Source organism: Rhyacophila brunnea, unplaced genomic scaffold (genome assembly GCF_057557595.1).
Source record: "Rhyacophila brunnea isolate RB1 unplaced genomic scaffold, BYU_Rbru_1.0 scaffold_8, whole genome shotgun sequence".
NCBI classification, from domain to species: Eukaryota; Metazoa; Arthropoda; class Insecta; order Trichoptera; family Rhyacophilidae; genus Rhyacophila; species Rhyacophila brunnea.
The window spans coordinates 44,574,408-44,599,912 of NW_028233350.1; positions in this window are offsets into that span (position 1 = coordinate 44,574,408).

Here is a 25,505-nt window from a genome sequence, read left to right on the forward strand (position 1 = left end):
TTGGTTAGTTTTTAAAAGTCAATTAAACCCTGCGAAAACCAAGCCATAATAAGTAATATTCAAAAAATACTCATCCATCTATAAAATATCTATAATTATGACATTAAATTATACATAATTTTGGATATTTTATAGATATAATACTATTTGTATATTTATGGCTTGTTTTAAGCAGGATTTAATGAATTTTAAGAAACTGACTAACAACATAATGTGTGATATTTATTATGTATCCTTAATTCAACGAAAACTAATAAATATGAATGAAAAAGTGTGCACAATTTTGTCGTAACACCCAAAATATACCAACACTTTTATGGTTTGGTTAGGCAGGGCTTAATTGATTTTTAAAAACTAATCAATGGCATCTGTGAATTGTAGTCTTCGTTCTGTAGGGTGAATACCTTACCATTCAGCATGACTTGGCATGAAACCATTAATTTATAACTAACAAACGATTTATGTGAGTCAATCAAATTTCAACAGAAAGCTAATTTAGCAAAATAATATAATAATTCAATCAATCAATAATATCGCAAATTAATAAATAATGCTATGTAAGTTTACCATGATATGCACAAAAGTTGTTTGTATGAAAATCAATCTTGCGCAAAACTGCATAATTGTTCAAATTAAAATCAATTGTTTATAATTTACGAAACGAATCATGCATTGCACAATAAACCTCATAAGCATGATTTTCAAAAATATTCTAGTAGTTGAAAGCAGCATTTTCTATTGTATCGAATCAGTATAAAATACTCAGTAGAAGAAAGCAACATGGTCATTCAGTTATCAAAGATTTAGCCGTAAGGTTATCATTACGCTTCGCCCGATCGATCTCGCAAATCCATCAGAACGCATACTCGTGATTTCACTTAGCTAAATTATAATCTGTAAACTTACCTGTAATAATGAAATTGATATTTATTTGAAATTCACGCACCAAATTCTGAGTTATTCATTTGGGAGTCAAACCAACCTACCCTCCGGTTCCCTGTTCCATCTCACTTCTAAAGTTCAATAAAAACAAATACGTATGACTATCAAAGTTTAATGTGCACTATTTATGGTGGATCATAACAGCCTACCTCCACCCTTCGCCTCTGATATAAAATGTTACATTCTCAAATCTTGTGTCTTGTTCGTTGAATAAAAGAAATAGTTTATTAAATTTTACAACACTACATAATAATATTATTATACACTCTATACAGCATACAGCATTCACTGTTAGTTGTCTGACCATATTCCATTACTCTTAATAAAATTTACGGGGTTTGAATTTGCAGTGTTGGCAACAGAACAACGTTGAAATATGTGACGTAAATATAAAAGCTCCCAGCTTAATACACGCCGACCTCCCATTTAAGCAATACTATCCACTGCGATAATCCCTCCGCGTAGGTATCGATAAATAACGACGTGACGTTATGGTATTTCGCTGTGTCAAAATATTGATGCGATAAAAGTTCAATTTTGTCGGGGTTTTAACTACATTCTTATAATATCACGTATCCTTATAATATATATATCATTTAATATATGTAAAACATGGACCCTAAGTAAAAGAGAGATCCAGAAACTCAGAGTAGCACAACGTGGTATGGAGAGGTGCATGCTGGGCATAACGCGAAAGGACAAAAAGAGGAATGAGTGGATAAGGAAGCAGACAAGGGTTTGCGATGTAATAGAGTTTATTAAAAGCCTTAAATGGAGATGGGCTGAACACATAGCTCGAAGAAGAGACAGTCGTTGGACAAATCTAGTCATCCAGTGATATCCAAGAAGTACAAAACGTCCGCAAGGTAGACCTAGAGGCCGCTGGATCGATGAAATGATAAAGTTCTGCGGAAGTACGTGGCAACGCAATGCACAGGACCGAGAGAAGTGGAAGCAACTTGAAGAGGCCTTCATCCAGCAGTGGATAGATTCAGGCTGATGATGATGATGATAATAAAATTTGGAACATCCTCAGAAACATATTGTACATATTATATTAGAAAAAATCTTAATTAAGAGTGATGTGACATTCGCGTAATCCCATATTCATCGCAGTTCGGGCGGAGAGCTTTATCGATTAGGTAACCTACCGATTACCTAATCGATAAAGATTTTCTAACTATATGGTGTTTTTTTCAAATTGTATACTTTTAAATTGAAATCAAGATTTGATTATATCGGCGTGTCATGACTAGGGAATCCAATCCCGACCCAAAATTCTGATACCGGGATTTCGGGATTACAATTTGACAATCCCGGGATCCTGTAAAGTGTAAACCGACAAGAACCGTATTTTATTTAGACGAATTTTATGTCTTTGTTATAGTCTAAGGTCAGTACTATACGACCCAAAGAGGTTGGACGGCCTTTAATTTACCTCCATATATATCCGATACAACATTTCACGGTAAAGTGTGATACGGCGAACTGCATACGAACAAGTTTCCGGACACGTCATAATCCACAAAGCTTTCCTATTTTCGTTGACCTTTCCTTAGAGAACGAGTTGGGGAATGCTGTACCTACTTTATCCTTTCATAATATTGGTGAGGTACTTGATTTTGATACTACGCAGAATCTCTCAGTCCTTTCCCATTCGCTTGAAGATGTCAACATGTTGTATCACCCTGTCAGTCCAAAGAATTGTGAAGATACATATTGAAATGCACATTAGGTAAAATATAACATTAATATGGATTGACATCACAGAGCGGCAAGGTTAATCACACAGAGACAAATAATCTTGACCCTTTTAATGCTGTAAATATGCAACCATATTTACGGCAGTACATACTACCTACCATACATTGTGAAAGATGTGTTACTGGAGAGTAAAATATTTTGCAGGAGCGGAGACAGGGTAATAGCTAAGTCACGAATTTTATCATGTGTATAATTTACTTTAGCCAGCATTAATAAGTAAAGTTGTTTGCGTTTACCTTGTTAAGTCAACTTAACCATTTCACTACCAATGTATGCTTACATCAATGACATAATATTACATCTTGTTAAATTCATATTATAGGTACCTACACATAATAATATTCTACGCTTTATCAGTCCTCCTCTATGGTGTAAAAGCATGGTATCAACACTATAAACCCTGCCTAATCCAAACCATAGTAAATAATGGTAAAAATACATTCGTTATTCTATAAAATATCTATTATATATATATTATATAAATTATGCCATTAAACCTTATATAATTTTTTCTATCGATTGTGGTTTGCCACCCGTAATGTATTTTTAATTCAACGAAAACTAATAAGTACCTATCACTAAAAACGTGTGTATACCTAAACTATTGTGGTTTGAATATACATAATTTGAAAACATCTCATGCATATACCTGCAAACAAGAAAAGGTCATATAACACAATTCGATAAGCATTTTAATGTAACAGCTACTAGTTTAAATCGTCGTAAATTAATAAGATGCCCGTAGGTTAAGGGGACGTTCTACAGAATTGGCCTTGAGAATTGAAAATATGATTTTTTCGGGTTCACACTGGCAACAAGTTAAGTTGCTGGCAACCTCGTGAGATTTTACGATAATTATGATGATTATCGTAAAATTTCTTAAGCAATTATGGTAAGTATCGTAAAATTTAATGAGGTTGCCAGCAACTTGTTGCCAGTGTGGAAATGGCTTAATATCCACTGTGGTTCACGTAGTGGCATGGACCTGGGGTTAACTAATTCAGGAAGTCAACACCCATGATAGAATTTTTTCCAGTTTTGGTTGCATTATATTCCAAAACTCTTCTGTAAAAATCGTTTCCGATTTTATAAATGGAAATTTCTCGGTGTACACAGTAAACAAACCTACGAATAAAAAAAGACAAGACGGAACATACTGATTCATCGCAGTAAAATCTGGCAATCAAATTCGCCATTTTGAATAGCGACGATTTTGCGTAAACCAATATCACGTGGTCTGTACGTGTGTGGCAAACTTCGAATGTGTTTGTAGTTTTGTGTATTTTATGTTTGTGTATCACGCATTGTCGGCCATATTTGCCGGCCTTTCTGATTGCCGTGATTTGTACACATCTTCCTTCCTGTCTTTTTTATTCGTAGAAACAAACAGTATTTTTTATTAGTTATATGATGTTGGCCTTGAATCTGTAATAAAATAATACACAATTAAAAGTTTTTGAAATAGAAAAAAACACATTTCCAAGCTTTCAGCCGTGCTCACTCATGAATGTCATTCGTCATTTAGATAAGTATATACATATTTTGATGTTATCTTGCAAAGTGCGAATGTAATGTTTTCAAATAATTGATATGGATTAATTATACCATCGTATTATTTTCTCGAAATCATAAACATACTATAATAGTATTTGAGTATCAACCTATGTTCAATTTGAATTGGGCTATAATAATAATATACCCGTATATATATCAATAGTATGTTTGCTACAAAATCCACCCAAGTTATCAGTACCTACTTGCACAGGTTTGATTAAAAACTATGATGAAATTAACATTTTACAAATATGAATTCATAATATTATTTTGACAGCCCTGTTTTCTGATCGGCATACATCTTGCAGCTGTTTATAAAATAATAATAATGTTCAGCGGCAGACAATATCAATAATAATAATAACAATGTTTCTTGAAATAAAATCTCCGATGATTAGTGATTTTTGCGCAAAGATCGATTTAAATTAACGTACTTACGACGCCGAGGTCCTTTTTATACTAAATTATATTTGAATGTCAGCTCTTCAGCCCCCCCCTTAACTGGGAAAGCATACTGGCGCGAATACAACAGATACAGGTTCAAGTCCCTGTTTTCAAGTCCCTGTCCAAGGTTTTTTCTACAATTATTTTTTCTAGTGTGTATATGCATGAGATGTTTTCAAATTATGTATATTCAAAATATTGTAATAGGTATAATGTTACATTCTCAAATCTTGTGTCTTATTCGTTGAATGAAAAGAAATAGTTTATTAATATTATGGTTTGTTTTAGGCGAGGCTTATTTGAATTTTGAAAACTAACAAGCACCATCTGCAAATTGTATTCTTAGTTCGATGCAGTGACATCCCGTGGGGGTAGGCAGATTGAGCGTCGCTTGGGGGCGGCAGTTACTCGAAGGGCGGCAAATCGAGAAGAATCATTTGGTATATATGGAAATAGCTACCTAAACTGAGTACTTAATAACGAAAATATCTTTTCTTTAAAAATTCCGCTCACTGGTTGGAAACAAAATGTATTAATTAACATAAAAGGTTTAACAGGACTGACTTTTTGTCGGGTTCGCGGTGTCTAGTTTACTTCCATTGCTTTATGATGTCATTCGTGACCAGAAACGACACGAGCACAGATGATAAAAAATATTGCATGAACAATGGGGCGGCATTATGGCGCTGCCCAGGGGCGGCATTTTGTCTAGGGGCGTCACTGGTTCGATGAAAACAAATACTTAAGTATGACTGATACAGTGTGATGTGTACTATTTATGTCGAATATTAACAGCCTACCTTTACCCCTCGTAAGGTATGCGGTGTAGAATTATGGACTCAGATTATATATAATACAGATGGAGCGAGGTCATGAATTAAGACAGGAAATAGCACGTTCCTCACAGTGATGTCCCTAGACAAAGTTCCGCCCTTAAGCAGTTTAAGAATGTCGTCCCATTTTATTTTTAGTTTCAAATTGTCTGCAATTTTACTAGGTAACATACTTACCTAATTTATAATTTAATTTTGGCTCCCTTAAATAGAGAAATATACCAAAGATCTTTCGTTAACGTAAACAGGATTTTTATGCTTCGTTTAATATTTAAACTAACATGTCGATACATCTGTGATGAAACGACCGCATTGTCTACTTTATATAAAACCGTCACTGTTATCAAAAATTGTAATATTTGTATTTGTTCCTTCATGCGCCATCTTTTATTATGTGCCGCCCCTATGCAACATGTGGCCTGCTTACACCCACGTGACGTCACTGACACCTCAGTTTTCCCCCGACTCCGCGCGATCCCTCTGCCCACACTTTCCACATTAGATATTAAAACTTGGTTACAACCTCACCAGAAGGCAACCCACGACCGATTATTTTGGTTTTCCCTGACTATTTCAATTATTTCTTGGGATGCTCCTCATTTACCTACTGGATCTTTCTAATAATTTATTTGTGCGATAAAGGATTTTTAAATTAATATATTTAACAAAGCTATGATCATTTTTTGATTAGATGGTTTAACAATTATTGCTTTTTAAGCATTTAATATTAACCTCATAAATTAAGTCCGTTGGGTATTTCCGATGTAGACCTGGTTGCAGTCATTGCATTTGCATATTCATTCATAAACTCATACTATTACAAAGTTCACCAATTGAATGAAACAAGGCATGTGTTGTGAAGCAATTTTTATATGTGTGAATATCAATTATCAAGTGATAAATACTTAGTAGAGTAGGTACTTAGAAAACTTTTCTACGATTTGTATTAAACATGTTAAAGAGAACCTTCTTCTATAGAAATGAAGCCTTAATATTGTATAAAATTGAAGCAAAAAAGGACCTTGTGTCTACTGATTAAGCTTTGCAGTTTTATTCGAAGAGAACTTCACGTTTCTAGTAAGTAAGTATACAATTTGTTTGTCAATTTGGTTAGGGTTAGGGTAGCCCACAGGCATAAAAATATCCCATGGAAAGATATTTCCTCATCAATTTTATGTAAGCAGCTAAACCCAATACATAGCTACAAACTTCAAGCCACGTGAATGTAAGCCACCATTTTGTTTTCGGGGCTGCCAATAGAAGAAGAAAATAATGAACTTGTTAACAATACAACCACACACAATCGTTCGATTCGAAAATCGAACTGCATTCAAAAATCCTAATACGAAATGTGTATAAGATTCTTTTTATCTAGAGTCCAAATTCTTTGATTGGCGCCGATTTTTAATATCTCACAGTATGCTTTGGACTTCTCGGGTTAAATGTCAGAATCTTTACCTACGCACCCGCAACTCTTCAAGACTTTTACTACTGTAACTGCAATTATGTTGGGATTGATGTCTTGCGCCATTTTAATTCGACCATTCAATTCTATAAGGAAAGGTAAGACACATTTTCATTATATTGTATCTTCACATCACGTACATACGTGTATGTACTATGTAGGTACCTACTTCTTATTCCAATGCCAACAACCATGAAAATCATATTGTATAATATACCTAACTATTCTATAGTCCAGGGGGTAACCGGACAAAACAGGATGTGACAAAACGGAATCTATATGACAAAACAGAACAGCTAGGGGAAAAATAAAATATTAGTTTTTGTGGAATCTATTTTTATCAATTAAATACTCGTAAAACTTAAGTTTATTAACGAAATATACTTATATAATTATTTAATATTTTATAAAAATTTTAAATTTTAAAGTGAAATCATCAACGGGTTTTTAGGTATAATACAATATACATTTTTTTTTTACAAAACCGTTATTTTGAAAATAATGCATTTTACAACAACGCTTTTCTTAGCTCGTATTCTTATTTGTCCGGTACAAATCTTGCAATCGATTTTTATTAACTTCCCGACTAGCTAGACATTTGAAACTTTTAGAATATATCATAACACGATGCCAATGCATTTTTTAAATACTTTTAGCCATCTTTAAGTAGAATTGAATTCATTTTCAGTTAATTCTGTTTGTATGAAAAATTATTTCGACACCATTATTGGTTGCTAGGGGTCCTAGCAACTAAATTATTAATATATACGTGCGTTACTATGGAAATCAATATGACACAATAGTATTTCTATCAAGTACAAATTTTTTTGATCGTTTAAGCTAGTCATGTCAAGTTAATATGATTCAACAGAAAATTTAAAAACGCTGTAAGTATATAAAAAGTTCTTTTTATCTTGTAATTATTTTTATATATAGAGTATATACTTATATAAAATTTTACATGATATGGGAACGGTGATCTCCTCTCAGAATTAAACAATAAATATTAGGATGTCATTTATGGAGACATTTTACACGTTTTATTTTTCCCCTGGTTGTTCCGTTTCGTCACTGAACCAGTCCAGGGTCCTGTACGTTGAATGCGTCGATCGCGAAATAGATAGTGATATTGGTCAAACGCACCATATTATGGGCGTAGGAATTGAATCATGAAAATGTAAAAAGCATATAGTTGTGTTAAATATCCATACTAATTTCTCATGGATAGAAATAATTATATTTAGCCACAGTGCTGATGGAGAAAAATTCTATTCGGTTTGAATGATGTTTGGCATTTGCCATTTGCGAATCTGCCTGAAGGATTCGGCCAATTTTCCATCATAAAAGTCCCGATATTAATAAGATAGTTTTCACGTTAGGAATATGCCTACTATGGTCCCATGACAAAACATAACAATGACAAAACAGAACATGACAAAACAGAACATGACAAAACTGAAAATGACAAAACAGAACAGTGACAAAACAGAACAACGATAAATATAACTATGACCTTTCAGGAAAAATATAAATTTAATATTGAAATTATCCTATCTCTATTATGTTGATAGATTTTTAATAGCACAGATTTTCAATACGCCATTATAAATCAAATTATATACAGTGTTGCCGTACAGTATATATAGTGTTGCCGGCAAGCTTAGGAAATCTCATCTTAATCAATATAATATGTTCAAAATGATTGGGTGACGTAGTGCAACGAAATAATGACCTAACCTAACCTAAACCTAACCTAAATAGATTCCACAAAAATTAGTGTTTCATTTTTCCCCTTGCTGTTCTGTTTTGTCATATTCTGTTTTTTCCGGTTACCGCCCACTATATACCTATACGCAATTTAAATAGTGCCCCCCATACGTACGTCTTCTAGTCACAGGTATTTTATAATTTTGGGTCAGCGTTAAAACCATTTAGGTAATATTAAAACTGAAAACTAGAAGAATTCGTTGAAAACTGGTAAACACTAGTAAAAACAAGTTAGCAGAAATGTCTTTCATTACAACAGGTTTGAAATAGTCGCTAATTTGAAAGAAATATTTGAAAAATGAGTTGAAATTTTTTTATGCCACACTACTCTACTTAATATATATATTACTTATATATACTTATTTTAGTTATTTTTAATACCATATCTTTCCGTCAAGTTTAGTAATAACAAATAAAAAATATATTCAAGTGCTTAAACGCAATATTTTTAAGGCGACGACTATAGGTGGTACTTATAGCTTTTCGTCACTTCAACCACAAACCCTCGTACTTTTCCGGATATATACCCCATACCAAGACACTCCACACTTTGAGTCTACCTATGAATCTATGACCTACAGCTTTACTTGCCGTGTGACCTGCCACCTAATAGATTATAAGCGTCAGAAAATTCAAGCAAACATTGGATGCCCTAGAACAGGGTTTGGGAGAAGCGACTCTTCAAACATAAACTCAAATTTCACCTCATCTCAAGCAGCCTTATAATAACGTATTAAGAAAAATGAAGAACAATTTTATTGAACGTTTTCACCAGTTCAGAGCAATTAAGACTACACTAGCTTTTATCGTACGTGCTCTCAAAATAAATGTCAATGAACTTAACTTGACACCGTTTCACACAGATGCTGGTACACTCCAGGTGCAGTTAATAGATTTTAAAAAGCAAGGAACTGTAGAACATCAAATTCACAGATCTGACCAGCCGCTTAAAAGAACTCGACAGAGAGAAATACAATTTTATTTATCAGCACAATTAGTGGACAGCTATAAAACAATTGCATAAAATAGAAACAATAATATTTGATAAGGTGCATTGGGGTAATTCCGACAGGAATTTCTATGAGATGGCTAGAGGTTATATATTTCGGTTAATTATTCAAAGTGTTTTATATTTACTGCCATTATTGTTTTACCTCTGTGTACTTAAAGAAAGGATGTATGATAAATATATATTCGATTCTGGAATATATAGTTGGGTTCTTTAAATTGAGAATTTGAAATATTGAGTCACTTTTTTTTGGCATTGGGGGAATTACGAACTATCTTGGGGTAATTCCGAAATTATTCAAAAGTTGATTTTATTGCACTTTGACCGAAGGTTTACCTTTCTTTTTCGACCGTAATTACTCCTAAGAGGGCTCGCACATCAGAACTCGCCGCATGCGTCTTACGACGAATTCGTCGATGTGACGTCATCGTAAACCAAGAAACAAACGTTATCAAATGGACCTTCGCAGATTGGCCGATGCAACTGCAACTCTGCGACCCTGCGACATTCGTCTAGTTGCAATGGCCAAAGCGTGCATGTCGATCTCGGGAATGTCGCCTCCGCGCAAGCGCACAGCTGGCGGCCATCGGTCATTTCTGTCTTTGTCTCTGTCTACAATGTCATTGCTCGCTCACGCCGCCGCGTTTGACGTTTGTTCATACAATCAACACAATAAAAATGGCAGACGAGAGACTTCTCTTTTTTCGTGTTTGACGTTTGCCGCTGGGCAGATGTGCGAGGATGTACGATGCAACATTCGTCGAAATTTTGTCAACTTTTGATTTATGGCCGTTAGGCACACAAGGCGAATTGTGATGTGCGAGCCGGCTAACACAAAATATCATCAATTTTGTTAATAGTATCCATAATCCCTAACTTTTGATACTATTAGTTCGGAATTACCCCAAAAAAAGGTAGTGGTTCTCAACATTTCAGTTAATTACTTAGGATTATAGGGATTGTGGAACGGGATGAAAAAGGGCAGATTTATTCCCGGTTGTCACTACCAGTTTTGTTCCCACCGGTGACAAATAATGAGAAAAAATATCCCAATATGACACAAGTACCTACCACCTTAAATCAATAAAATAAAGACGAGGAAAATCAAAGAAAGTGATAATTAAAAAATCAATTTTTATTTGAGTCTACATTCTTATTTGACTAACTTGATAGAACAATATTTTTTATAAAGATATATTTTGTTTACTTACTGCTTTTTGCATAGCAAAATAAACTTTCTTCATACCCATACAATTAAATTAGTCAACATTAAAAATGTTAAATCAAAGTCGGAACTTGTCTTTTTAATCATTGTCATCTACTTTTATGGCATAAACTTATAATTTATTCCTGATAGCAAACCTAAAACTAAAATGCGGGCTACACAGTTAAAAAATATAACAGAATTTCTTAAGACAAGAAAGCCTCATATATACTTAATAATGATCTATTGGTTTGGTACGCAATCAGTCAAAATAAATTCTATCTTTATCATTACATAAGTAATATTCTTTTCATCAGCACTTTTTTTTTGTAAGTATATCTATCTTCTTCACTATTAATGACTCTGGAACGTTGTCACTATCTTTTCTTTTGGTCGTAATAAAGGTTAGCTGCTGCTGTGGTCTCATAGTTTTTAAGAAGTTGATAGAGAAGTATGTTTCCTCATGTTTTATTATTTCTTCTATGAACCCAATATAGTATCTCCATTTTTTATGATTGAATATCTGATAAGCACTGAATCATTTAATTTGTAATTTTCCTTTATGGCAGGGTCTTTTTCTTGAGATTTGTATACTACATCTTTATTTTTCAGTTTTAGTAGCAGTTGTTAATCTTTGTCTTTTTCTTTTGAGTCTTCTCTAGTTGTCATATTTTTTCCTTTTATAAAAACATCAACGTTGTCTTTGTCATCTCTTTCAATGTGTTTTTTCTCTTTTTTTTGTCTGTTTTATCCGATTGATTTTCTTTACCTTTACTTGTTTGCCAACACCTTTACTCTTAGTACATAGAGAATTTGAATCGTTGTTGGTGAGTATCTTTTCGTCAGTTAAACTTTCACCATATTTCACATCTTTTGTTTTTTTTTTGTGACCTTGGTTCTTCCTTGTATATTTTAAAATCATCTTCAGAGTATTCATCCATAAATTCTTCAAAATCAAGATAATCTATAATATCAGAATCGCTATATTCTCTCATGATGTCGGATACACTAGTTATGCTGTTAAGTGAAGGCTGGCGTTACCGCACTTACCCAAGATTATTATAGGACGTGCGATAGCTTCTTATTAGGACGACGCTAAATTTACTTACTTTAATATTAATTTAATTAAGTATATTATGTACATCTAAATTAGATATAATTTTAGTTTCTTTACATATTGAGAATCACTGTCAATTACTATGAAAAAGTTAAGTGGGCTATTGCGGAATGAATATATATCAAAATAACCCCAAAGGGGTATTTCCGAAAAAAAATTAAAAACACAGCTAGGACGTTGTGTTCCTCTCACAAATTCGTAAAAAACGATAATCTATCGTAAAAGCAATCACTTATTCAAATAACTTACCAAAATTCCGAGATATGTAAGTTGGGGTAATTACGAAACAGCAAAAATGGCGCGAAAAACACTTCTCCGAAAAAACTTGATGGTATGCACGCATTGTTGATACTAGCGAATAGCGATGACTGACGAGGCGAGCACAATGAACATGGCGTCTAGATTAAATGTTGCGAATAGGAAAATATCGCTTTGATTGGTAGAATTTTTGAACTTTCGGAATATACCCATATTCGGAATTACCCCAATGCACCTTACATAGTTTGCCTGAAACATATGACGCGTTAAAAAAAACTAGCTTTTGGTATTCTCACAACCTTTGGTTCTACATATATATGCGAACAAACATTACATTCTCAACTAAAACCAAATAAAAAATAAACTTAAAAGCAGAATAACGGATAAAATTTTACAATCATGTACTCAAGGGGTAGTCAACCTGGTCTCTACCGCCCACTAGTAGGCATTCCAGCTTTCATGGTGGGCGGTAGGGGTTTAAAAAAACTGTTAGAAATTAAATATGATGAAGAAAGTAAACATAAATTCGATAGTGGTGTATAATTTACCTACCTCATATTTTGTGGAATCAGGCTTTAATCATATTATGACCAAAGAAAGAAACCGCCCGAATATTGCCGAAAGAGGAGCCAGATATCCAGTATTTAGCTTCGCAGCACCAGGCAGAGGGATTTCATTGAAAATTTAATTAATTAAATGTAATTTCACCAGACTTCATGCTTTTATATATGCAAAGTATAAATAAAAATATAGATTTAACTACAGTAAGTTGTTTTATAACTATTTATTCCGCCAAACTTAGCGAAAGTCTGACATAAAGTATTTGATAAGTAATTATTATTATATGCTTTAACTTGCTGAAACTGTTTTATAAATTTTAAAAAGTAAAGTTACTTCCCTGCTTTATAAATCACAATTACTGTGGAACCGGTGGGCGGTTAGAAAATTTTACCACCAACAGAGATACAAAAGGGGGCGGTAGGTATAAAAAGGTTGACTACCCCTGATGTACTCAATTAAAAATAAGTAGCAATTTCCCAGATATAGTAAAGCTATCAAAAGCGATGCATGGACGCCAGTCTAATTAATGTTTTAAATAAAAATTCTTGCACTTCCTCTCCCCCTAAAAATCCACATACATTTATGTATATTATAAATTATATATGCGGCTCTCTGGTTCCTTTGTTATCCTATTTCCTTCACAATTTGGCTCTTCTCACTTGACAAACTGCCGACCCCTGCCCTAGAATCAAGAGCGCCACTATGACTTATCTACGTAAATAATTTAGTGTATTATCTATTGTGTTTCGCGTTTAAGATAGTTGAAATCATAAATCATTGTCCGTGATATTAACGGGAATTTTTAAATCGAAATGCACCACCACAAGAATTTGTAACGTCGTAAAGGATTGATCGTAAAATATAAAAAAAGCTCTGATAAATTCAATGTTGCATATCAACCAAACTGTTTCAAATGACACTTGTACAGATGGCGCTGTAATATAATAAATTATGTCATAAAATAAATTCGAATAAATTACAGTCTGTAAAAAGATTTAGGGAGGTACATACTTATTTTATTTTTATCTTTAGTTATTAATTTTATCAATGTCAGTGTGTCTTTTTATAAGCCTAAGAATTTGTATTTAAAGCATAGGTACCTAGTAATAAAAAAACAATAAATTTTCTTCTCGATAAACGAAATTATATTTCATTAGTTTTTGTATTCCGGATTCATTCATTATGACAATGATAATTTTCCATTAGTTTTCTTCTATGTATGTATAGCTACTTTGGCAGTGATTTTCAACATTCTTTGGTAAGAAGAACACTTGGGAGCATTTTATAAAATCACCCATATCTCGATCATAATATGAGCCATAAGGGTAAATTACAAAATGGACGTGTAGATCGGTAAGTAGCGACATATTTTAGCACGTATGCAGTTGGTCGTATAACATTTTATCATGAGCTGTTGTATAGGAAATAAATGGCTATTGAGATCAAATTCATATTTCAATTAAACACTTACATAATAAAAATCACATGAGTACAAGGGAAGGCCAGAACAAAATAACTAAGTAAGTAAATTAGTTGGCATGGCATGACCATGGTCGAGTGGCATGGTTTTTGTGATTGTCGGCGAATTCAGGTACGTAGCAGCCAGAGGCTCTGATAGGCTTTGAATGTCATCTTACTCAAATCTTACACATGTGATAGACTACCATTGTGTTTTAAAATACAGCAATAGCTGTGTTGCTAAGAAATTAATGTGCATAATACGCCACCTACCAGAGGCACCTGGTGGACAAACACGATGGTTGCAATTTGAAAAATGTTTGTGATAATTTACATTTTGAAGTGTTTTTGTGACCATACCGAAATATGATTTATTATAAGTAAATAAAAGGATATCAACTTATACTTGTTTTTTATTATTTTTATAAAAACATTAAAACTATAAAGTAGGTACCTACCCAATCTAAAATCATTTTAATATGTACGTTAGAGAAAAGCTGTTAAACTAAGTTTTAATAATAAACATACTTAACCATAAAATAATACATAATAATAAGATGATATCCTTTAATGAATTCATATTTTATAAAGTATTTTTCATAATAGGTATACTAATAATTAAAATACTCCAAAATGTAAATTATCAAAAGAAATGTCCGAAAATGTGTACGTTTTACATTAATACGTGGTTCACCGTGGGCCGTTGTACCGGAAAGAGATGGCCGTACTTATAGCATTGTGACAATTATGTTCCAATTTCATTAGATTTCGGTAGGACTTTATATTAATGAGCACCTACCATAATTTTATATAAATAATATACATAATATACGATATCATTGTATTTCTAATTCACTTACTTTACCTATTGTCTTTGGTCTTTCCCTTTCCATAATGCCTATTTTAAAATGTTTTCTTTAGACATGAAATTGATCTCACGTTCAACAGTGATACGGCTAATTGCATACTTACAAGTTTTTGGACACGTCGTTTTCTATGTCCAAACGTCCGAATTCCTGTTATACTAATTAATATGAACTCTTCCACATACATTTCTAGTTTTACATATCATAATAATATGTCTTTGCGCTACGTTGCCGGCAATAACTTGTTAAAAGTACGAAATTTAATATTGACTTAAGTTAACAAGCATAATTAATAGACCGATTAAGCATTGGAATAACAGTAACAACGATGTCTGCAAGCATAACGTCATTGCAAATCTAGAAATTATTCCTCTCAAATCCGGGCGTTGGAATTTGTCTAAAAACATTCACTAATTCACCAATAGTCGTTCACTTGATTAGCATAACAACAACATTGGCATTCAAACAGCTGAGTGAAAAAATGGCGAGTCAATAACCTGGGTATTGTTTTTTTGCAAGTGATTATCGTGAATCACGTATCTCTGTCACGGTAGATCTAGCCACCGAGCCATTCGGCGATGCACTGCACACCCGCAAAGCTCGAAGGAGGTACGCCATTTTTATATCAAGGAAATCCGGGTTTGCTTTTTGATTCCAAATACGATGATTCTTCTTTGAAATCATACTATAGACCAGTGGTTTTCAAAATTTTTCGTTTCACGACATCTTTAGCCGAGTCGCACATCTAAAATAACACCACGTCAAATATGTCGATTTGATTTTTGATTCACAAAATACGTGCGATTTAATGTACTTCCGCACACAGTTCGAATCCGACGTTTTAGTTTGAAAAAAAAAACAGCTGGTATCGCAAGCAACAAATTTCACCTGACACAGGTATTATAGGTAATATCAAAATTTCGCACTTCTTCATTAATAATTTTATCTAACCGCGTGACGTCACTATCATCGCATATGTGCACGGAAAAGAGATATAACATTGCAGCCAGTTTTGATGTATGACTTTATCCCAGTCGTCCTGGTCGAGACAATTTTCAATTTGCGACTAACTGTAGAGAAATCAAATTCATCGCGCCACAGGGATGGGTGCGCACACAAACCAAATTAATAAGATTTTTAACACTACAACATGCCATGAGGCGACAGTTGCCTAAAGAAAGAGCTATGTAGTAGTCTTAGGTTATAGAGGTAGTGGTAGTAGAAGTTAAACAACCAAACACCCAGGCATTGAGAAAATCACATATTGTGACCTTACTGGGAATCGAACCCAGAGTCCCCGGATATTACGGATAGAAATATGAAAGCCAGTCGTCATGGATGAGAGTTTTGAACCCGGGTTCGGGTTATTACTTTATGGCGGGTTAAGCTAAAATCGCAAGGAACACATAGCGCTCCGAAATGTCAGTCGTATCTAGTAATACCAATATTGAAAGCATATTTCGTTTACGTCACAAACTTTAATGCATATTATGATACATACGTATTGTTTGTCCGTATAACTTATATTTGTATCTTACATATCATTAAATTCATCGTCTCCGTGCCTTTCTACCCATGGCACTTCTTACTAAATTAAGTCTTTCAGTAGTAAACTAGTCAAAGCTCACTTAGGCATCATTAGGCGCATTCTGCTCCTGAGACATTCCCAGGCATAAAAAAACTGCTGATGCTTCACACCAAACGTAGAGCCTTGTGATACGCTCGATTAAGACCGAGTGTGGTACGGGGTGGGTTGGTTTGGATGAGTCTATGATTGTGTTGTACCTAACTATCAAAACTAATATATCTTTGATCACGTGTTTATGTTTGCCCCATATTAATTTCTCCACGCTCTAGATTTTTAAGCCTTGTTATGTCTCACCCAGAAGGCAGCCCACTTCCCACTATTTTGTGTTCCCTGGGTGAGCATATTATTATCCAACACGCATTCAATTTTGGAATCAAACTAAACATAGTTATTTCTACTGGACTACATTTCATTATTTTGCCATAGATATACAACACAGTACGTTAGCGCCGCATGCGAACACTTTGTCATTTACATGGAATCTTCTCTTAAAATTTCCATTATCACATTCCTTTCTTAATACCCCGCTGCCGACACCAAGCAACGCATGATCTACCTACCCTCATTTTTCTCATTTTCTCTTTCTTTTTATCTCGCTAATCTGGGATACATAGATGCAGTACATAAACATTTATTTTAAAGGAATCATTGGAAATCACAAACTGGGGAAACAACGGGATCACTTATTCTATTATATCCCTGCATCAGAGCATTTAATTAAGATTATCTGGTTTTCTGTCAAGCAGCCTGCGGCGCCCCTGCAGATTGATGATAGCACCCTGGGGCGCCGCGGCATATACTTTGAACACCACTGCTGTAGACACTCCCATTACTCCAAACATAATATATTATTACTATAATATGATAGCATAACCGATTACTAACTGCGTAGCTTAATCTTAGCTTACTGAAAAACTACTAAGTACTTACATAGTTTTATTGAACTTGCAATAATTATTATTTCTTTGCCAAAAAACTCTATTATGGTAAAAAATTAAGAACATTATGTTGAAATGTACCTATGTTATTTCAACTAAAAGTTATTAATGTTATAAAGATTATTTCTTGATGAAAACTGAATTATTCTTTTGCTACTCCCGTCATAGAACTGGAGCATAATAGTACCTATAGCTTATAGCAGGGTTTGCGAACCTTTTTACGTACGGGTGCCAAAATTTCCCAAATATTATTTTTTGACTGTCTGACGTCCCGAACAGTTTTTCATGGAGGAAAAAAAGTTTTTAAAATCCTATCAAAAATGACATTATACATTCGGTGCACCAATTTTGTTAACTGTCTGCCAGAATTACTACTACTGGCTTCACCAAGTTTTTGTTTCTTATTTGTAATCTTGTGTGGGTAGAAATGAAATTGTTTGTTAATGTATTTATTATTTTAGTTTTTTACGCACAAATTTACACCAGAATTATTGCTCCGATCAGATATGGAATTCTTCCACTGCAGTGGTCTCAGGCATTGTAAATCAATCAAAATTGGAGGTTCGTGACGCGGTATCCCCCGCTGCCTTATGAGGCTAGTGCGATAATATTATATGTGACGCATAAAGCCTAAGGACCGAACTATGTAAGTATATATTTACATTAAACGTAATAATTATTCTTGAAGAGTATTTGCCTGCTATTCTTTATACAATGCGACCTGTCATTTATTATTATTATAGGTATTTTTTTTCTTTTCAAACGCATGCCATAGGTTCGCCACCACTGGCTTATAGCTATCACCATACTTTTCCAAAAGCCAAAAGGCGCCGTTATCCATATAAATTTTACTTATAAAGGGTTATCAAATCAGTAGGTACCTAATATAGATTTTTAATACGTATAATAATAGCAACCATTTTTTTCTGTTTCCCACCAAAATATACATTTGTGTTCATTATTATTTGGCAAATCATCATGGAAAGATACACAGTAAAGTTGTACATAGTAATACAAATCTATTAGAGCTACGTTTCGGGCGTTACATGAATTGTACAGTCAAAATAATCCACCTACAGAGCTATTCGTAATTTTATTGGAAAATTCGAGTCAAAATGTAATTAATTGATTTAGCATATACTTGGTAGCATTTCATTTTATAAGAAATGAAAATATAATTAATATTAAATTCTACAGGTTTTTCCATATCCATTATCCATTAAAATTATCTATCCATTAAATCTATATTCATTAAAAAACCCACTTAGGGTTTTCAAAGTATTAATAATATTACAATTAATAATAAGTGTACAAATTCATAATATTGCTGGAACGAATAAGAAAATGTATTCTGTCTCTATCTATACACGTATAGTATTTAAGCAAAGGCAAATGGCCTATCTGAATAGTCTTGATAATGGTGTTACAACCGAAATAACTATCGACAAACCTTTTTAAAAACCTGTAGAATTTAATATTAATTATATTTTCATTTCTTGTCAAAATGTAATGTTTGTTATATTGTTAAGAATCCAACCCATTAAAAACGTAAATGTACTGCTGAAAATATCGATGTGTGAATCAAAGTGTGTATATAAATCCAGAACAATCAATTAGGTAAGTACACGTCGTTCTCAAGAACTTGAACTTTCTTAGGGCAATACATGGAATATATTTTTGAAGGCGACGAAGGCGTGTCAGGTACAGTTAACACAACAATTGAAATCGGATGACCATTTATTTGGTGCATCGAAATATTGCTGAACTTTTTTTCAGTTTTTTCCAGATTCCCGTATTCTGCTGAATTTCTTCTTTCCAGGATTATTCCATCTATATTAACTGTAAACTTCAATGTGTTAACTTCAATGTAGATTTTTCAATAGTACTTTTAGTTAGATTTCTTGGTATTTTTTTGTTTTTCTTAAGGGGGGACATGCTCGTCGAAGGTCAAAATTGAGTTTTTATTGTATTTTCAAACCATGATCCTGGACACTCCTTAAACGTTGTAGATAATCTATTTATATAATTTTGAAGCCTTATTATCCTTTATAGTTATTTTAAACATTTGATGACTGCATAAAGTATTTTTGTTACATTAAATAGTATTCTTTTAAACCTCTCGCTCTAATGTTTTAGAATATAGTCATATTTCGGTACATAACTGTGCAGTGGTGTTAAGATTTTTTACATTTATTAATTTTTAAACGCATTTATAAAACCATTAGCATAATTTATTATGAGATAATTTTTGTAAAATATTCACGATAAAAAATTATATTGATAATCTCTGTGATCCCAAATTTGACAAGAATTAGGCATTTTATTATTCAAAAAATCGGCAAGATTAACACATTTGAAGATGATTCTAAAGATATTTATTATAAGCTATGTTTTTGACCATTCAAGTGTGATAAACATCTTATGAATAATGATTGCTTTATAATAATTATTGACCTAAGAATAAGGTAGTGTTTTTTTGAAATACGCCATTTTTTTTGTCATTCCCCAGTGGTTAAGCTACAACATATGGCCGTAGCCATAAATTGACAAACTATAATTGAAGTAGGGAGTAAAATGATATTGACGCGCGTGTTTGAACATGTACCGTTTAAAAAAAAATAAAAAAAAATTTGGTTAGGTACATGTTCAAACACGCGCGTCAACATAATTTTATTCCCTACTTTAATTAAAGTTTGTCAATTTATGGCTACGGCCGTATGTTGTAGCTTAACTACTAGGGAATGACAAAAGAAATGGCGTATTTCAAAAAAACACTACCTTATTCTTAGGTCAATAATTATTATAAAGCAATCATTATTCATAAAATGTTTATCACACTTGAATGGTAAAAGACATAGCTTATAAAAAGTATCTTTAGAAACATCTTCAAATGTGTTAATCTTGCCGATTTTTTGAATAATAAAATGCCTACTTCTTGTAAAATTTGGGATCACAGAGATTATCAAAATAATTTTTTATCGTGAATATTTTACAAAAATTATCTCGTAATAAATTATGCTAATGGTTTTATTAATGCGTTTAAAAATTAATAAATGTAAAAAAATCTTAACACCACTGCACAGTTATGTACCGAAGTGTTTTCACTGAAAAGTAAACTTTAATGAGTTGTGACAAAAAATTAAAACTGTACGCCCTTTTCCAAAATGCTGGCCATAGCATAGCATGGACGATTGTTGATATTTTGTATATTATTAGGTACTTAGTGATATCGGATATGCAAATCTCTCTTTTAGTGAAATTATGCGCTGATATATAGCAATATCTCAAGCATACCATATCTGTAAGTATTATCTAATGTTAACTTTATAATATATTAATGGAATACCAATGTATTCATTCGTTATCGTTTATTTTAAACTATGATAGGTACCTACCACACCTTCAGTTATAAAGTACGTCGTGGTATAAAGGAAGATTTGTACGATAAAAATGTAGTTTGACCTTGTGCATCTAATATCCTATATATATAAAAGATTTTTTTGATATAGACTGAACATTTATTCAATGGGTATTCTTCATCTGATTATCAACCTGAATCGTTCCACCGCTGGATGTAATGCCGCGTTCTCACGTGGCGATTTTTGTCGTTCAACTGTGTTTTGTTTCGATTTAAGTTGAACCGACAGTCGTAATCAAGATTGAGTCAAGTGAGTTTGTTAGAAAGAAGAAGAAATTTGCTCTAAGAAAATCACCACTGAAGAGACCACCACAGCTACTAGTGGCGAAAGGTGACTTTTGGAAAGAGGTAGGCTATGAAGATCAGAGAAAAAGAACACACTTGTCAGGTATACTTACGGGAAATGAGAATATAATACGATATTACTACTAATGCAAAGGTACACAGTTATGACAACGAAACTCTAATTCTATGAAATTTCAGTAGCTTACTGACAACATAAAATTGAGCGATGCGTTGAAATTACGTATTTTTCTACATTTTGTTTTTATTTAAAAATATATATATATTTTGGACAAAGTACAGTCATGACAACAATATTATGCGCGAAGGTTTTATCCTCTGGGATTGGACCCTACCATATTTCAAAGAATTCGATAGACTGACTGAGGTTACGTGACGTAAAGTACATACAAAAAATATCACAATTCCTTCACACATAATCCGACCTTTCAAGACAGATAGCGCGCTGTGGTATATATTTTTTAAACGTTTGCAGATTGTTTTGTAATCTGTATAATATATTACTACATATATACGTCATCTGTCGTTGGAAAATTAAATTATTTTTGTAGAATATGAAATAATCAAGTGATTGTATTATATAAACATGTCAATATGCAATTAAAAAATATTTTTCTTAAGAAGATAGGCTTTAAATAATCGCCTAGTATAGATTATTCGCCACTGTATGATATAATATTATGTATTCGTACATCGTAGGAAGCTTCTCTTTTATTGGTGTGTGATTTGGGGATCACTATTTTTCCATAAGCATAAATAGTCCCTATAAAAGTCATTTACACGACAATTTAACTGGCAACTCTAAAAACGGATACTGCGATAACTGATAGAAAACCCATCCTGCCGCGTCGCCGTTTCAGTTTCAGTCGGCCGCTTCATTTTTGCATTTACACATCAGTTTAACATTTAACTGTCAGCTCGACTGAAACGGAAACTGTTCGAACAACAAAACTGATCGTTTAAAAGCAGCCTAATTTTCATAAAAAAACTGAACATTTCATATTGATTTCCGTAGCAATCCGCGTGTATAATTATTTAGTTGCTAGGACCCCCTTAGCAACCAATAGTAGTTGTTACTGCAATGATTTAGTTGTATAATAGATAAAAAAGATCAGTATAAATTTTATTAAAAATCTTTTTTATTATACAATTATTATTACAATCGTTTAGCTATTATTCATTTCGGTTCCCAAAGAATATTTACCATTATATAAGATTGCTACTTCATAAAACACGTTTCATTGCCAACGTCAAGATCTAATATTACAAGATACGTGCTGGCTGATATAATACCATTTGAATGACAAACCGAGGAGACTGGAGGCCAAGGTGTAACGACTGCTGCACCGGCAAGCAAAAAGGAGTAGTGATTTTATTTGTTTGTGTTTTTTTTTTTGCTAATGAGCCAAGTATACAAACAATACAATACATTGCATAGCATATTATATTACATACATACATCGCATGAGTTGTATCTCAAAAACTTCATGAATAATTAAGAGGTCAAGAAGTTATGTTATACATCCTGCATGCATTATAAATAAATTTAATAATCATTATATTCTTTAGGCCAGTGTTCTCCAAATTGCGGACTTGTACGCCAGAGGCTACACCAGAAAAATTTGATCATATAGTTATCAGTAATAAGCATTGTAATAAGTGATAACATTCGCCGCCTACTACGCTCTGTTACTTTTATTTCTACCAAAGCAATTTAAATATAGTGCATAGTATTAGCAGTGGCTTATTGCTAGTATGTTTATTATTAAGTATGTTTTCTTCAAAAGCTCTTTATTATTTACAATAACTACTGCTTTACGCGTCATCATATCACTTGCAAGTTAGATAGGGGTTTCCCGCGATTTATAAGATGCTGTCAAACAGTTATATACCATACAGGTAGACAGGTCAGCCGTTGCTTAAGGGCGACAACATATAAAGGAACGAATACAATCATTACAACTTTTGAAAGCAGTGGTGGTTTTCCATGAAGCGTTGAAGCACTGATCGCGACCCCTATTTGTATTAGCCAAATGGTATCTATGGGGGCGTCCATTTCTAAAAATAACCCTAATATTTTATTATTGATTTTAAAAGCGGCGGGAGGGGCCTTCGTTCTTGCTGGATGCACTGACTTCCGCATCTACGTGTACCATGCTTTCTACAGTTAGCTTCTTGTCGCTTCAATCGTGGACTTTTACTTTCCGGGTATATTCCCAATACTCAGACACTCCTCATCAGACAGCTGGCCTGCAGCTGTAACTTCGAGTGTTCACTTAACGGTTTTTAGGATCGTTAGGGTCCATTTGTGTCGTCCGCGTTGTCTTGTCTTTTCGACGTTGGAGCAAACATTGGACACCTCATATTGTTGCAGTGAGTTCCACTGACACTGGCGTTGCGTATCGTAGAATTCCTAAAAGAGAGGGGCCAATCCATTGAGAATCCATGAGTCATGACGAGGAAGAAGTAATATTTTATTCAGTTAAATAATTTAAATAATTCGTTCCTGGGGATGGGGTCCGGACCATTTTAATCACTTGCACATATAATCGAAGTTCGAAAGAAAAGGAGCTTTAATTGGGAACTTATAATTTTCAAATATAGCAAATTCTGATTTTATTAACAATAATTTAATAAGAAACATGCTTTAAATTTTAAATCTGTATCACATAACGATGAGTTACAAATATTTTTAGATTATTTTTATAAAGTCGCTATTTGTCTTCCATTCATCTCATTTAGCCGACCCGTCATACCGTGCCCCCTAGTCCCCTCCCCTTGTGGCATGATATCAGCCACCTAAGACATAATATCCAAAACCCACATAAAGCTCAATCATAGTCATATGTCCAATGATTTTGATATACCTAATAACATTTGCCTCACACCACGAGCTCAGTGGAGCTAGTAGGTTTCTACGTTAGGGCCGTCACATAGAAAGAAAATGTATCAATACTTGCTATAGGTTTCGTATTGATACTGCTGTCGTATCGGAATAATACCTCATGACTGAGGATCGTGACTCGGCTTATTTTTCCATCAAACAGCCTTCTCAATGGGTTGGCATTCTACCATACGCAAGACCTAAGGTCACTGGAAGACCTGTTTCATTTATAAATTTGTGCGGTTATCTGGGCCATCTAATGTTTGTTTTAATTTATTCCGATGCGACATGCCTGAAAGACAAGATAGAGCGGACGAAACAAACGGACACGAACGATCCGAATAATTATTACCGATAAGCCACGCGCACATGATTACCAGTTGTGGGTGCGAAAGCTCGCAATAGTTCGTAAGCAAATACCCTCAGTTAACAGCGGTGTTTATCGCTAGACTCAAAGTGCAGAGTTTCTGGGTATCGGGAATATATCCGTAAAATGCGGGAGTCTATTCGACGAGAAACTATAATAATTAGTAGTCTGTGGGGTAAATATGGAAGTCAGTGGCATCTGTTAAATTTTGTTACCCGCCCCTTCCTCCATCTTTAAAATCAATATTAAATTATTATGGATATTTTGTTTTTTTAAATGGACCCCTCCTAAACTATTCTTCTGTGTGTGCGCCTAGGTCCGAAAAACTACATAAATAATTAACTATTTAATTATTTATGTAGTTTTTCGGTATCACTATTAAACAATTTTTTCAGGCTTAAAACAATGATTAAGTTCAAAGGTTTTGAAAATAGTATTTCTATAATATCACCCTATTTTACGATGCATACATATTGATTGCGCAATAAAGAAATAGTTTGATTACTGTCACAGAACAGAAAATAAATAGAATTCCGATAAGCTATATACCAATACAGTAAATTTTGACGCAGGGTTTTGAATCTGTGAGCGTCCTATTAAAATGAACCACGCACTATAGACGTGCAATAAGGTGTGTAATACTTAACACCGATATTAAATGAACGTCAATGCATAAACCGAGAGCAGTTTTCAGTATTCGACGTATGACGTATTCTTGACACGTGTTTAAATTTATCCCGTGTTCCTCCTTACTGGAGATCGGTT